Genomic DNA, 16909 nt, shown 5'->3' with positions numbered 1-16909 from the left:
TTTTTTTTTTTGAGAAGGAGTCTCGCTCTGCCGCCCGGGCTGGAGAGCGGAGGCCAGATGCGGGCTACATGCAAGCTCCGCCTCCCGGGTTCACGCCATTCTCCTGCCTCAGCCTCCCAAGTAGCTGGGACTACAGGCGCCCGCCAACTCGCCCGGCTAGTTTTTTGTATTTTTTAGTAGAGACGGGGTTTCGCCGTGTTAGCTAGGTTGGTCTCGATCTCCTGACCTCGCGATCCACCCGTCTCGGCCTCCCAAAGTGCTGGGATTACAGGCTTGAGCCACCGCGCCCGGCCAAGTTGTTCCTATTTCTTTGTCAAAAGTCTCATATTGTTCCTGATTGTTTATTAAATTTTGTTTAGTTTTTCTTTTTTACCTGAATTTTCTTGTGATTCCTTGAACTAAGAAAATTATTTTGAGTTTTTTGTCAGACATTTTATAGGTGTTCAGTTCTTCTAAGTCCTTTATTGGTTTCTTTCGGTGGTTTCATATTTCCCTGGGTTTTCACAATCACTGCATCTTTACATCGATATATACACATTTGAGAACCTCTTAGACCTTTTTCTAGTGTTGTTTAGTGGTGTTAAACTTTTATTATTTACATAAGGAACTTAATCACTGGCCTACTGTTTCTGCCTATTCTAGGGAGGACATATATTGAAAATAAATTGGAACTTAAACACTACACTAGAATTAAATTGCTGCCTTGCCATTGTTTCACATTCTAGGGAAGTGAGCTTTCAAAATTATTGGACAGTCTTTTAGTTTTTTCTCGGACAGGGAAAAGCTCCACGTAAACCTCTTAATTTTTGTGGGAAATATGACCAGGATCTCTGGCATTCCTGTGAATCATGCCCCCTGTCGCCCAGTGGCATCAGCTAGTCTTATGGCATCCTCATGGTTTGTAGTGCACACCATTAGCTGTGATCAAATGCCTGCTCCTTGTCCCCAGTTCATCCCAGGTGGTTCGGCCCTCTTGGCAGTCCTAATGCATCTGTGGGATGGGACTAGGGTGGGCTTCCTTGAAGATTCTCAGACCAATAGGGAGATCAAACATCCACCTCCAATTCCCTCCTGCATCCTGGGAAACTGTGGGTCAAGGGAAATTCTATGTGGGTAGCATTATGTTGGCTTGGAAGAGGAGGTGGCACAGTCTAAAATGAATATCCCTTTTACCAGTTATGGCTTCTTTAAATTCTGTGGGCCCAGGATATTCACTACTATTCTTCTGTATCCTGGTGAATTCGGGGGGATGTTCTAGTCTTTAAGTGGCTCTGGTAGTACTTTTGTTGGAAGAGTGATGCAAGGGGATTTTCTATTCTGCCATCTTGGTGACGTCATTTCTAAACTCTCTCATTAAATTAAGAAAATTATCTCTGCAGTGGGAAAAAGGTTTCCACAGTAAGACCTAAGCTTCTTTGTAGTCACAGTATTTACTTGCTTAAAATCATTTTTTAGGTAACCAGTAAAAATTGTATTAAAGCACTAATTCTTAAAGTCTGAGATGACTGTGTAAGGGAAACTGTTATAAATAGAAAATATTGGGTAGAAAGTTAATCACCCTGAAAAAAGTATCTTATATATGAAAACCTTTCAGAATTTGATGCTATAACTCACAAACAGGAACACAGAATGGCAACCCAGTATTAACAACCGGGAGTAGGCTCCCATAGAAAGCACTCTCTTCCATACCTTCTTTGTCACTTTTCTCCTGGCTTCCTTTTCCCACATCCAGTCTGTCCTGCTTCAACCATTTATACACTCTGCCTCAAAGGTGACTTTCCTACCAAATTGAATCGCATGCCTCCTCTTCTTTAAAATGTTTTCTAATTGATGCTTTATAATTCCTCTAACATGACAAGTACAGCTCCGAAAACTGTTCCCACATCCTCCTTTCTCCTTTCTTATTATTTTTCACCCACATATAAATTGTCCTAACTTGCCATTATATAAACACAACTAACACTTTCAACTTGCCAAGCCTTTAAAATTCTATTTCTATATTGGAAATAGCTTTAATCTTCTCTGTCTATTAAACACTTATGTTGGGTGGTATACATAATATAAATGTATTGTAAAGATTCATCTAACTTGCCTCCTTTTTATAGTTTCTCTCTTCTCATGCCCTTACAGCACTGTGTACATCATTTCATCATAAAACCCCTTCCACTCTATTACATACATATAGCTCCTACTAAATTGAAGGCTCCTCAAAGGAGGAAGCCTTTTTAATTATTTAAATACTTCTTTGGATTTCAAATACCTAAGTGGAATGCTTACTTTTGTAGAATGAAGTTGATTTTCAGTAAATGAATGTTTATGTATTTGAATTAGTGGAAAATTAATGAACTTTCATACAAAAAAGAGATTAATATCTTAACAGTTATTCTTAATCCACTTTTATGTTAAGTATTAAGCATTCAAAATTGTATATTATGTGGAAAGCTATTGATGAGGAGAGAGAAATAACTGTGTTTTAATTCTAGCTTCACAACATTTATTAACCTATCCAAGTGACCATAAACATTTAATTTTTAGAGACTCAATTTCCTAACCTGTGAAATACAGATTATATTGCCTGTGTTCTTAGCTCATGGAACTCTCATGAAGATGAAATGGAATAATTGACTTCAAAAGCCAAAAAATGTCATATTTGTGTGAACATGAGGAGATTCATTTATAATATCTAGTCAGAATAAACCCACACAGGGATACATTGAAAGAGTGGCATTTGGGGGTGTTTGTGAAACCAGGTACTGAACTGTGGCAGAGAATTCTGGGCTGTACAGCTGGAAGTTAATGTGGAAATATTGGACTCTTGGGAGCTAGAGGCAAGAGTGGCCAGAGAGTGGGAGAAAAGATAAGAGAGAAGTATATCTCCTTAAAAAACAATTTCTCTGAAGGCTCAACTGACATTTTCGCCCTCACCAAAGGTAAATCTGTCTACCTTACATACTTTGAGGGAGAAACATAATTTTCTTTCTGAAAATGTAGAGAAAAAAGTTTTTCAATGAGAATTTTCTGTTAAAAGCGTGAAAAGCATCACTTTAACATGATCCAATGGTTGGAAATTAATTTATTTCCATGTTAGATATGGTTAAGGTTCATTTTACGTGCATTTGCAATGTTTTATAACAATATCAAATTTCAAAGTAAAGTGTAAAGAAAATACTTAGTTTTGAAAGGCTCAGTTATTAAAAAATTATTTTTAGCCAGAATGTTACAGCATAAAATCTGAAGTTGTATAGTAGATGTAGTGGGTGGTAGTTTGCAACCTGGCCTGGACTTACTTCCCAAAGATAAATCACTTATATTTTGAAAAGAAATAGATACATTTTAAGCTGGTTTGAATAACACCATTAAAGGGAATAAATTGGCCTATAAAATGGACTTTAATGGTTTCCATTATAATATTTTGTTATGCTGCCAAGATTTATTTAATTAATTTGTAAATCATATTAAAACCTTTGACTTTGAATTGTAATGAAACCTCAGACTATTTTAGTGTCATGATTTTCAAAAGAGCTTATCTATATGACTCTAGGGGCAAAATGTATGTGAGAAGTTGCATTGGGTCACCATCTTGAAGTTAATAAGATTTGCTTATTGTAATTTCTTCTCTATTTGAGTTAATGTTATTGTCTTAATGTGGCTGAATTTTTATATCTATGTGACTCTAATAATATCAAGGGCAATTCTGCTCTAGACCTGTATACCATATATTCCATTGATTTTTACAGATAGATGTTGTTCATAGAAGAATCTCCTGGAGTCTGAATATAAGAATTAAAAATCTCTTTAGACTTTTACTTTACTGAAAATCATTCTGCTATGAGAGAGTTTGAGTAAGAAGTGACCAGTAAGGTCTCAATAGCCTTCCTGAGTTTTGACCAACTGCCGAGAAAAAGAGGATTACTTCTTCTGAATATAGGGAAACATCACATATGACAATTTCACTTAGTGTTAAAAACAAATTTTGTAGTGTATTCATTTTATTTGTCTCTCACTGTCTTACCTACCTACCACCAGAATGACTTTTTATAAAATACCTCACATTGATTATACTTTTTTAAAGCTCGATTCCTTTCTTTATGAGCCATTTTGAATTTTTATCTTATCTATAAAAGAAGCCTCAAAATTCTCACTATATTCCCCTAAAATAAAGACAAAAGTCATGACTACTTGTCCCTTTTCATAATATTACAAATTCAATCCTTCTTTGATGATTGATTAAAGAAATGTTCTACTTCCCTGTAGTTAAATTTTAATTTTCTTATAAAAGAAGTCAGTCATAATTAAACATGGAAATACATAGGAAAACACCTATTTTTTTCCAGGAAATAAGGAGAGAGTGTGTGTGTGTGTGTGTGTGTGTGTGTGTGTGTGAGAGAGAGAGAGAGAGAGAGAGAGAGAGAGAGAGACAGAGAGAGAGAGAGACAGAGAGACAGAGAGAGACAAAGACAGAGAAAGGGATAAATGGAAAAAAAAGGTGTTAGGATGCAGCTTTGGAGTGGGTAGATATAAAATAATAAAGGAAAAACACAGTGAATCAGATGAATGACATAAAAACGTATTTAATTGTGAAATGCATGAGGATATATGCATGTAAGATTTTTATGCTTTCTTCAGCAATTAATAATTTGTAATAATAGTTTCTCATATAGGATTAAATATATGTGTGAACTGATCCCAAGTGTGCTGTGCTACAGGATACATATTACCTCATAAGAAGAATGCTGTGGAAAAAAAGGAAAGATGAGAATGTTACAATCAACGCATGGAAATATTTAAGCAAAATTAAAACTTACACCACACAAGGAATAGTACCGGGAATCGAATATTAAGGGTATGGTGACTTTATTCTCCTACTACTTTGTTTTTTATTTTTTTATTTTTCTGGGTACATACTAGGTGTGTATATGTTATGGGTACATTACATATTTTGATACAGGTATACAATGTGTAATAACCACATGAGAATAAATAGAGTATCCATCACTTTAAGCATTTGTCATTTATCCTTTGTGTTACAAACAATCCTGTTATACACTTTTAGTTATTTTTAAATGCAGATTAAATTATTATTGACTATAGTCACCCTGTTGTGCTATCAAATACTGAATCTTATTCATTATTTTAACTATTTTTTTAACCCATTAAACACCTCCACTTCTCCTCTAATCCCCACTACACTTCCCAGTCTCTGGTAACCATCATTTTTCTATCTCCATGAGTTCAATTGTTTTCATATTTAGCTTTCACAAGTAAGTGAGAACATGCAGTTTTTCTGTCTGTGCCTGGCTTATTTCATTTAAATTAATGACCTCTAGGTCCATTCATGTTGTTGAAAATGACAAGATCTCATTATTATTATTATTATTATTATTATTTATTTATTTATTTATTTGAGACGGAGTCTTGCTCTGTCGCCCAGGCTGGAGTGCAGTGGCCGGATCTCAGCTCACTACAAGCTGCTCCTCCCGGGTTCACGCCATTCTCCTGCCTCAGCCTCCCGAGTAGCTGGGACTACAGGCGCCCGCCACCTCGCCCGGCTAGTTTTCTGTATTTTTAGTAGAGACGGGGTTTCACCGGGTTAGCCAGGATGGTCTCGAACTCCTGACCTCGTGATCCGCCCGTCTCGGCCTCCCAAAGTGCTGGGATTACAGGCTTGAGCCACCGCGCCCAGCCAATCTCATTATTTTTTAAGGCTGAATAGTATTCCGTTGTGTATATGTACCACATTTTTTAATCCATTCCTTTGTTGGTGGACACTTAGATTGCTTCCAAATCTTGGCTATTGTGAATAGTACTGCAGTAAATATGGGTGTGTAGAGATCTCTTCAATATCTTGATATCTTTCCTTTAAGCCTGGGGTCCCCAACACCCGGGCTGCAGACCGATACCAGTCTGTTGCCTGTTAGGAATCAGGCCACACAGCAGGAGGTGAGTGGCTGGTAAGCTAGCATTACAGCCTGAACTCCACCTCCTGTCAGATCAGTGGTGGCATTAGATTCTCATAGGAGCTGGAACCCACTTGTGAACTGAGTACAGAAGGATCTAGGTTGTGCCATCTGTATGAGAATCTAATGCTAATGCCCGAGGTGGAACAAAGTCATCCCAAAACCATACCATCTCCCACCTCCAACCCCATCCGTGGAAAAATTGTCTTCCACAAAACCAGTCCCTGGTGCCAAAAAGGTAGGGGACTACTGCTTTTGAGTGTATACCTAGAAGTGGGATTATGAGATCATATGGTATTTCTAGTTTTAGTTATGTAAGGAACTTCCAAACAACAATTTACATTCCCACCTACAATATACAAGAGTTCCCTTTTCTCCACATTCTCACACTCCTTATTGCCTGTCTCATTGATAAGCGCCGTTGTAACCGGGGTGAGATAATATCTCATTGCAGTTTTGAGTTGCATTTCTCTGATGGTCGATGAGCACTTTTTCATATACCTGTTTGCCATTTTTATGTCTTCTTCTGATAAATGTGTATTCAGATCTTTTTCCCATTTTTAACTGAATTATTAAAGTTTTCCCTGTAGAATTGTTTGAGCTCCTTATATAATCTGCTTATTAATCCCTTGTCAGATAGATAGTTTGAAAACGTTTTCTCCCATTCTGTGCGTTATCTCTTTGTTGATTGTTCCCTTTGCCATGCAGAAGCTTTTTAACCTCATTTGATCTCATTTGTCCATTTTTGCTTTAGTTGCCTGTGTTTGTGGGGTGTTACTCAAGAAATCTTTGCCCAGTCCTGAAGAGGAGTTTCCCCAATGTTTTCTTGTTTGAGGTCTTAGATGTAAGTCTTTTATCCATTTTTGATTTTCTTTTATATGTGGCAAAACATAGGGATCTAGTTTCATTCTTCTGCATGTGAATATCCAGTTTTCCCAGCATCGTTTATTGAAGAGATTGTCCTGTCCCCAGTGTATGCTCTTGGCACCATTGTAGAAAATGAGCTTACTGTTTAGGTGTATGGACTTTAAAAAAAAATTCGTGAGTGCATAGGAGGTGCATATATTTATGAAGTACATGAGATATTTTGATAGAGGCATGCAATGTGAAATTAGCACATCATTGAGAATAGGGTAGCTATCTCCTCAAGCATTTATCCTTTGAGTTAAAAAGAGTCCCATTACATTTTTTTTTTTTTTTTTTTTTTTTGAGTTGGGGTTTCACTCTGTCACCCAGGCTGGGGTATAGTGTGGCTCAATGATGACTCACTGCAGTCTCGACCTCCTGGGCTTAGGTGATTCACACACCACAGCCTCCTGATTAGATGAGACTACAGGTATGTGCCAACATTCCCAGCTAATTGTTTTTGTATTTGCTGTAGAGAGAAGGTTTTACCAGGTTGCCCAGAGTGGTTGGTTTCAAACTCCTGGGCTCAAGTGATGTGCCTGCCTCGGTCTCCCACAGTGCTAGGATTACAGGTGTAAGCCACCTTGCCTGACCGAATTATACTCTTAAGATTATTTTAAAATGTACAATTAAGTTATTATTGACTACTCTCACCTGTTCCATTGGTCTATGTGTCTGTGTTTATGCCAGTACCACGATGATTTGGTTAGTATACCTCTGTAGTATAATTTGAAGTCAGGTAATGCAATACATCCAGTTTTGTTCTTTTTGCTCAGCATAGCGTTGGCTATTCTGGAGCTTTTGTAGTTTCATCTAAATTTTAGAACTTTTTTTGCTCTATTTCTATAAAGAATGTCATTGGTATTTTGACACAAATTACAATGAATCTGTGGTTGCTTTGGGTACTATGGACATTTTAACAATATTGATTCTCCCAGTCTTTGAACATAGAATATAATGCCAATATTTTTGTGTCCTCTTTAATTTCTTTCATCGGTGTTTTATAGTTTCCATTGTAGAGAACTTTCACTACTTTGGTCTATTAATTTTTTGGTACGTAATTTTATTTGTAGTTATTGTAAATGGGATTATTTCCTTGATCTTTTTCAGATTGTTTGCTTTTGGCCTATAGGAATGTTACTGATTATTGTATGTTGATTTTCTATCCTGTGACATTTCTGAATTTATCAGTTCGAATAGTTTTTTGGTGGAGTCTTTAGGTTTTTCCAAATATAAAATCATGTAATTTGTAAACAAGGATAATTTGACTTGTTTTCCAATTTGAATTCACTTTATTTCTCTCTCTTGTCCAATTGCTTTAGTTAGGACTTACAGTACTATGTTAAAAAACAGTGTTGAAAGTGATTATCCTTGTTGTGTTCCACATTTTAGAGGAAAAGCTTTCAGTTTTTTCCCCATTTAGTGTGATACTAACTGTGGGTCTGTCGTATATGGCTTTTATTCTGTTAAGGTATGTTCCTTGTATACCAAGTATTTTGAGGGTTTTTATCATGAAAAAAATGTTGAATTTCATCAAAAGCTTTCACAGCATTAATTGAAATGATCATATGACTTTTGTCCTTCATTCTGTTGATAAAATGTATCACATTGATTAATTTACTTATGATGAACCATTCTAACTTCCTTGGGGTAAATCTCAGTTGGTCATGAAAAATGATCTTTTAAATGCATTGTTGTATTCAGTTTGCTGATATTTGGTTGAGGATTTTCGCATCAGTGTTCATCAGAGATAATTGGCCTGTAGTTTCTCTCTCTCTCTCTCTCTCTCTCTCTCTCTCTCCATGTGTCTTTGCTTTTGGTAACAGAATTGTCCCATACAATGAGTTTGGAAGTTTTTCTTTTGTCTCTATTTTTAGGATTAGTTTTGATAGGATTGGTAGTATTCTTTACATGTTTGGTAAAATGTATTAGTGAAGTCATCAGGTGCTGTGCTATTCTTTGCCGGGAGACATTTGATTATGACTTGGATCTTGTTACTTGTTATCAGGTTTTGAATTTTTTCATGGTTCTCTTGGTAGGTTGTATGTGTCTAGGAAGTCATTAATTTCTTCCAGATTGTCTAGTTTATTGGTATATGGTTGCTCATAGTAGTCTATAATGATTCTTTGAATTTCTGCAGTATTGGTTGTAATATCTTCTTTTTTATCTCTGATATTATTTATTTGGGTATTCTCTCTTTTTCTTAGTTAATCTGGCTAAAGTTTGGTCGAGTTTGTTTATCTTTTCAAAATAACTTTTTTTGCTTATTGATCTTTTGTACTGTTTTCTTCACTTCAATTTCATTTATTTCTTTTCTCATTTTTATTATTTTTTTCTACTAATTTTGGGTTTGGTCTGGTCTTGATTTTCTAATCTTTTTAAGGTGCATCATTAGGCTGTTTATTTGAAGTTTATACTCTTTTTTGATGTAGGCACTTATAGCTATAAACTTCCCTCTTTGTACTACTTTTGCTGTATCCAATGGATTTGGTAAGTTGTGTTTTCATTACCATTTGTTTAATGAAAACTTTCAATTTTATTCTTACTTTCTTCATTGACCCCACTGGTCATTCAGGAGCATTTTGTTTTATTTCCATTTGTTAGTATGGTTTCAAAAATTCCTCTTGTCTATCTCTCTCTTTAGCTCTAATAATATTTGCTTTATATATCTGGGTGCTCCAGTGGTAGGTGCATATATATTTACAATTGCTAAATCGTCCTGCTGATTTAACCTCTTTATCATTACATAATGCCCTTTTTTGTCTCTTTTTGTTGTTTTTGTCTGAAATCTATTTTGTCTTATACAAGTATAGCTACTCCTGCTCTTTTTCTGGTTTCCATTGGCATGAAGTATCTTTTCCTTCCCTTTTTTATTCTGGCTATCTGGGTCTTTATAAGGGAAGTGTATTTCTTGTAGGCAACAGATTGTTTGCTATAGTTTTTAATACATTCAGCCAATATACATTTTAATTAGAGAGTTTGTTTAGTCCATTCATATTCAATGTTATTATTGACAAGAAAGGACTTACTCCTACCATTCTGTTATTTGTTTCCTAGATACTGGTAGTCTTCTTTTTTTCTTTTCTTTCTTCCTGTCTTCCTTTTAGTGAAGATGATTTTCTCTGGTAGTATGCTTCAATTTCTTGCTTTTTTAAAATCCATTGTATGTTTTCAGATTAGACGCTATTATGAGGTTTGCAAATACTATCTGATAACCCATTATTTTAAACTGAGGGCAACTTAACACTGATTACATAAACAAACAAAACAATAGACAAGCAAGAGAAAACTAAAAAACACTCTACACTTTAACTTCATCTCCCTGTTTTTTAACTCTTTACTGTTTGTTTCTATCTTGTTGTAGTTCCTTTCTTGAAAAGTTCTTTTAGTTATTATTTTTGATCAATTCTTTCTTTCATCTTTGTACTTAAGATACGAGTTTACACATCAAATTCCAGTATTATATTCTGTGATTTTCTGTGCACGCACTATTACCAGTGAGTTTTGTACCTTCAAACGATTGTTTGTTCATTTACGTTCTTTTCTTTCTGATTAAAATACTCTCTTCAGCATTCCTTGTGGGACAGATCTAGTGTTGATAGAAACCCTCAGCTTTCCTTTGTCTGAGAAAGTCTTCGTTTCTTCTTCAGGGTTGAAGAATATTTTCACCAGATGTACTATTTTAGGGTAAAAATTTTATTTCTTCAGCACTTTAAATGTGACATGCCACTCTCCGCTGGCCAGTAAGTTGTCTGCTGTCAGATGTAATGGAGTTCCATTGTAGGTTATTTGTTTCTTTTCTTTTGCTGCTTTTAGGCTCCCTTTTTTTCCTCCTTGAACTTTGGGAGTTTAAATATTAAATAGCTTGAGGTAGGCTTCTGTGGGTTAAGTCTTCTTGGTGTTCTATAACCTGCTTGTTCTTGGATATTGTTATCTTTCTCTAGGTCTGGGAAGTTCTCTGCTATTATTCATTTAAATAGACTTTCTGTGCCATCTTAATCTCTACCTCCTCTTGAAGGCCATTAACTCATCTGAGGCTAGATAATAACTTTTTAAGGGCTATTTTCTAGATCTAGTAGGCACACTTTGTTCTTTTTTATTCTTTTCTCTTCTGCTTCCCTTGAGTATTTGCAAATCGCCTCTCTTCAAGCTCACTAATTCTTTTTCTGCTTGATTACTGCTGCTATTAAGAGATCCTGATGCATTCTTAATTATGGAAATTACATTTTTCAACTCCATAATTTTTTCTGGATTCTTGTAAAATATTTCCATGTCTTTGTTAATTTTTTTTGATAGAATTGTTCATTTCTTCTCTGTGGTACCTTGAATTTCTTTGAGTTTTCTCAAACAGCCACTTTGCATTTTTCTCTAACAGGTCACATGTCTTTACAGGATTTGTTTCCAGTGACTTATCTCGTTCATGTGGTAAGGTCATGTTTTCCTGCATGTTCATGATGTTTGTGTATGTTTGTCAGTGTCTAGGCATTTAAAAGTTAGATATTTATTGTACTCCTCATAGACTGGGCTCACCTTTACCCATTCTTGTTGGAATCGTTTTTCAGGTATTCAAAGGCACTTGGATGTTGTGAGCTAAGGTTTTAGTCACTAAAGCTGGATCTGCTTTAGAGAACACTCCAACCCCAGTAACACTGTAGTTCTTGCAGCATCACAGAGGTACTGCCTTCATGGTAACATCCAGAAGAATTATCTGGATTACCGGGTAGAGACATTTGTTGTCTTAGCCTTACTTTTTCCCAAAAAAATGAAACCTTTCTTTCTTTCTCTGTGTTGTGCTGTCTTGGGCTGGGAGAGGAGTGACACCACTACTGGGACTGCACTAGTTCTGACCTAAAGTTTGCACGGCACTGGGTCTTGCCCAAGGCACACTGTAACCACTACCTGGATACCACCTATGTTCACTGAAGGTCCTAGGACTCTACAATCATCAGGTGGCAGTGCCAGCCTGACTTGTGTCTTTTCCTTCAGGGCAGCAAGTTCCCCCACACCCAGGTGGGTCCAGAGATCCTGTCTAGGAGCTAGGGCCCAGGGTGAGAAACCTTAGATATCTACCTGTTTCTTTATTCTGCTGCAGCTGTGCTGGTGCCAAAACCACAAGATGCATTTTCTCCCACTCTTCTCTTCATTTTCTCCAAGCAGAGGAGTCTCTCTCCATATTCATACCACCACAGGCCCATGGTGAATACAGCCAGGCTACCACTGATGTTCACTGAAGCCCCAAGGGCTCATCAGTCAGTTTGTGGTGAATGCTGCCAGGCCTAGGACTCACCATAAGGGCAGTGGACTCCCCTACAGTTCAGGGTAAGCACAGAAATGCCATTCAAGAACCAAGGCCTACAATCAGGGTCCCCAAGTACTTGCTTAGTGCTTTTGTTCACTTTGGCCAAGCTGATACCTAAGCTGCAAGACAAAGTCCTCTTTATTTTCCTTCTCCTTTTTATAAGCAAAAGGAATCTCTTCCCATAGCCACCACAGCTGTGAATGTGCTGGTCACACAGGAATCCAGCACATCTCAGAGTTTCATCCAAGGCACATGGCATGCGCTACCTACTTACTGCTGCTAATTATTCAGAGCCCAAGGGCTCCTTAGTCATCAGGTGGGGAATCCTGCTGGGACTTGTTCCTTTCCTTCAGAGCAGTAGGTCCCTTCTGGACCAAGGTGTGTCTAGATATATTTTCCAGGCCCTAGAGACAGGAATAAGGGCCTCATGACTCTGCCCTGGGCCCTATCCTTCTGCCATTGAGTTGGTATCCAAGTTTCAAAGCAAAGTCCTCTTTACTATTCCTTCTCCTGTCTCAAGTGGAAGGAAGGGGTCTGCTTTGGAGCTGCAAACTGTACTTCCTGGGATTGGGGAAGAGTGATGCAAGTACCCCAGCTGGTGTCTCACTAAGTTGGGTGACCCTCAAGTCCACTGGCTCAGTGCCCAGAACAGCACTAGGACTTGCCTAGGAGTTATAATCCTTGTTGCTTAGACTGCCTTTCAAGTTTACGTAGCACCCCAGAGCACTTTAGCCCACAGTGGCAAGACTTGACAGCACTCAGGTTCTGACTGACTGCTAGGATGGGCAATTGCTCTCTGGCTGGGATTAGTCTAAATAGTTCCTGCATACATGTTGTCTGAGTTCTGCTCAGTTTTGGCAGCACTAAGTTCCAATGTAAAGTCCACAATTGCTGCAGTCTTCCTCCCCAGAGTGTACAGATTATTTCTCTCTGCCACCTGGCCACTGTCAGGTGCAGGGGAGCTGGGTGAGGGAGGAATGGTGTTGGCAGTTCAAGGCTCTTTCCTACTCTCTTTAGTGCCTCTTTCAGTGATATGAAGTTAAAATCAGGTACTGTTATTGCTTACCTGATATGTAATTCTTATGAATTTTTTTTTGTGTGTAGATATAAATTTGGTGTTTCTATAGGGAGGACAATTAATGGAAGCTTCTATTTGATCATCTTCCTCTACCTCTTCCTCTCCTTCCCACTTTACATGTCCAAAAGAAAGGCGGCAAAAATTTACTTAAGTGAGCCCAGATGGAAACCCCCAGAAGTTTTCCTTTTTCTGATGTTCCCTGAGATTGTCCTATTTGTCACATGGTAATTCTCTCTCTCTCTTTCTGTTTCTCTCTCTCTCTCTCTCTCTCTCCCTCTCTCTCTCTCTCTCTCTTTCTGTGTATGTGTGTGTGTGTGTGTGTGCATGCCTTATTTTAATGAAACACTTTCCAAATGTATCACAGCTATTCTCAATCACTTTGTTGTAGTTTATGAAGTTTGGGAATGCCTGGGGTAATGTTTCAACATTTGGAAAAAATTGATTCATTTATTGTAACAAATGACTTAATAAGCAATCTGCTACTTTTCCTGTGGTGCCAAATTTGAACATATTCATGAAGGACTAAGAGGTAGACTCCCTAACACATTTGAACGTAAACCTCAAGACATGTAAAAGCATCAAAAAGCATAATTTCAGGACAAATTAGATTTGCTTCCTGAATCTAACTTTCTATCTGTTAGACAAAATGAAAGATAAAATCTATTTAAGGAAAACCTGACAATATATAGGAAAAGCAAAGCATAAAAATATGTTGAAAACAATTAGACCAATGAAGATCAGTCTTTTTAACCAATCGGAGATGGTCTGAATGGTCAATATATCATTCTAGTATTTTATTTCCCTCCATTGTGGGATGAATGGACAGCAGGGAGGCCTACGAAGCAGACTCCTTCTGTCCAGCATTTAGCAGAAAAAATTCTGCATCCTTAGCTCAATCGCACCCTAGAAAATCCTCTTGGTGTGAAGAGAAAAGGCAGTTTCCACTGTCACTTTTTATAAATCAGAGGTCCTTATGAATCTGGAAATTTTCCTACTGTAACTTCTAGAGTAAGATACACGCATGTTTTTAATGTTACATTAAAAAATAGTCTCCCGTCACAACTGGACTCTCAGAATACATACGAATCTTAGAATACAATACTAGTTTCCCATCACATTTGGACTCTTGTAATACATGTGGATATGAAGTAATACGAAATATCAAAATATACACATGTATTCACACATACTCAAAGTGTTTAGATGTTTTAATCTTGAAACAGCAGAATTTTAAATCTTGAATAAATTGTAAATACTTTCTTATCTTTAAAGATTCTCCCGCAAAGGAGCAAAATCATGTCCTTTGCAAGCAACATGGATGTAGCTGGAGGCTATTATCCTAAGCAGACTAATGCAGGAAGAGAACACCAGAAACCACATGTTCTCACTTATAATCAGGAGCTAAACATTGAATACATGTGGACACAAAGATGGGAACAGTAGACACTGTAGACTGATTGACATGGGAGGGTGGGAGGGAAACATTGGTTGAAAAACTATTCAGTTCTATGCTTTCATTTGTACACCAAACCTTAGTGACACAAAATTGACCCGTGTAACAAATCTGCACATGTACTCCCTGAACCTAGAATAAAAGTCGAGAATATTTTAAAAATAAGATGCTTCTCTAAGTGCAACAGCTATGAGATACTACTCCAGATCCTAGTGTTCTTACTAACAAATTAATAGAGGGCTCGGTTAGGGAAGTCTGAATAAATGAGTGATAGTTTCTCAATTAGTAATATCAGGGTTTCAATTAAGCTGATTAGAGGGTTGAGCAAGGAAAACCACAAAAGCATCAATTATTTACATTACTACATAGTTGTGAAAAACTGAAAATTGACTTTCAGAATTGCCACTGGATGTCCTTTTGTTTTAGTGACTGGTCTTGCACAATTGTTTTGTACCTAGTGGAATATAAAGAGTGCATCTCTACATGAAAAGAAGTCCTGCCATTAAAATTTAAAAGACTGTAATATGAATAACAGGGTAAGAGAAAGGATTAATATAGTAAACTATGCATTATGTTGAAGAAACACTAATAGTGAACAAACAAATCTGGGAATTAAATCTTTCTTAAATCTAATTGTAGGCTCAGATTATTTTAAGGAAATTTTAAATAGCTTCCGAGGTTTACTTGTATTTGACTATTTATTACTGATTACTTTTCCCTATTATTGAATTCTTACTTTAAAATATAAGCCATAGTTATTTTATGCATGGGAGTATACAGTTCTAGCTTATCATTAACACATTTTTGCTTTATCTCCCTAAACCACAATGCCACTTTTGGTGCCAAGACCATTAGGCTATTCGTTTTTCTTAATTTAGAGTGAGCTGAAATATTGTTATGATCAATAATGACAGATGATCTTAAAACAGTAGTTTAATAAAGGCCTAGTTTACCCTTTCTGAGGAAACAAAACCAATTCAGAGCATCTATTTATACGTGCTCTTGGGAGTAAAGGAACATGTAATTTGTCCTTCAAGTTTTATGTCTTTTATTTTTGTAAGGAACATACAAAGTCTAAAATGTCACCAGTGGTTTTTCAGAAGGATAGTGGCTAAGGTTAATTACTCATAGTATATAGAAATGCTCAATAAACACAGCTTGAAAATGACAAACGTGATAAGAAATCATAAAATAAGAAGTAATTTTCTAAAATTGCTCACTTTAAGTTTAAAAACTTGTCTTATATTACTCATAGGATTATTAAGTTGCTTTGTTTTTTATTTGTTTTAATTTTTAAAAACATGAATATCTGCAAAATTCTTCCTCCTGAACTACACTGGTTGATGAAAAGAAAGAGACCCTTCATTGTCTTTCAGCTCCCTCTCCCCCACGTAACAGAGAAGCCTTTATTATGGAAGTCCAAAATGTCTTCAAATGTTTTCAAACGGGTGTTCAGCAGAGGAATAACCACCAGCCATTCCTAGACAAGGAGAAATGTTGGCCACTGATCCCCTTCTCCATAGAGTGTAAGTTGCATTTGCAGCAGAGTCTCAAGCAGGAACATCAAGAAGAAAACCTTTTTTGATTTTACAGATCCTTGGTCATTCCTTGTGGCCCTAGAAAAATAGTCTATGCAGAAGGCTAAATGAGATCTTTGTCCTTTTGACATTTTATACCCAGCATGGTATTAGTCCTGTTCAGCAACTTCTTGTAGCAGAATCCAGAATATCATCTGCTACACTTAGCTATCAAAGCTCAAGCTGCTGTCCTGCAGAGTAGCTGATCAGTGACATGAAGGATGCAGTCATCAGCAACCATCTTTCTTGAAATCTAGGATCCCATGGACTGTGAGAAGCATGGTGCCCAAATCATGAAAATAAAGAAGAAAGTTTAAAAAGAAAAAAAAAAAGGAAAAGAAAATATGTTCTAAATTGCATTGTAAAATGCCATCAATTGTAAGATTCAGCATCATTTTGGAGAAGTTAAAATATGAAAACATATGTCTTTGAATTGATGGAATATGATAAATTGTTCCTCTTAAATCCTTAGTGCATTTATATCTGAAGATTGTATAAAAGAACCAAACTGGCAAGAAAAAAAAGAGTATTTTTAAAGTAAATAATTAGCTTCTATTTTTAAGTTATCATTTACACAAAGTAAATAGAACACATGAAAATGAGAAATTGTGAAGCCATCTAAATAGTTAACACCTCTTC

General features: G+C 36.7%; 1 long non-coding RNA gene across 2 annotated transcripts in view; it reads left to right on the top strand.

Moving 5' to 3' along the window:
* The window catches only part of LOC108512420 (uncharacterized), a 30335-nt gene that overhangs the window by 3800 nt on the left and 9626 nt on the right, over nt 1-16909 (top strand). For both annotated transcript variants that reach the window (XR_001880599.1, XR_001880598.1), the window contains exon 2: nt 4707-4843. This is a non-coding gene — a long non-coding RNA (uncharacterized LOC108512420). The remainder of the gene's footprint in view (nt 1-4706; nt 4844-16909) is intronic.

Source organism: Rhinopithecus bieti, unplaced genomic scaffold (assembly GCF_001698545.2).
Source record: "Rhinopithecus bieti isolate Rb0 unplaced genomic scaffold, ASM169854v2 scaffold_28517, whole genome shotgun sequence".
Classification (NCBI taxonomy): domain Eukaryota; kingdom Metazoa; phylum Chordata; class Mammalia; order Primates; family Cercopithecidae; genus Rhinopithecus; species Rhinopithecus bieti.
The sequence above is the reverse complement of the archived record's forward strand: the minus strand, read 5'-3'. Positions and strand labels throughout refer to the sequence as shown.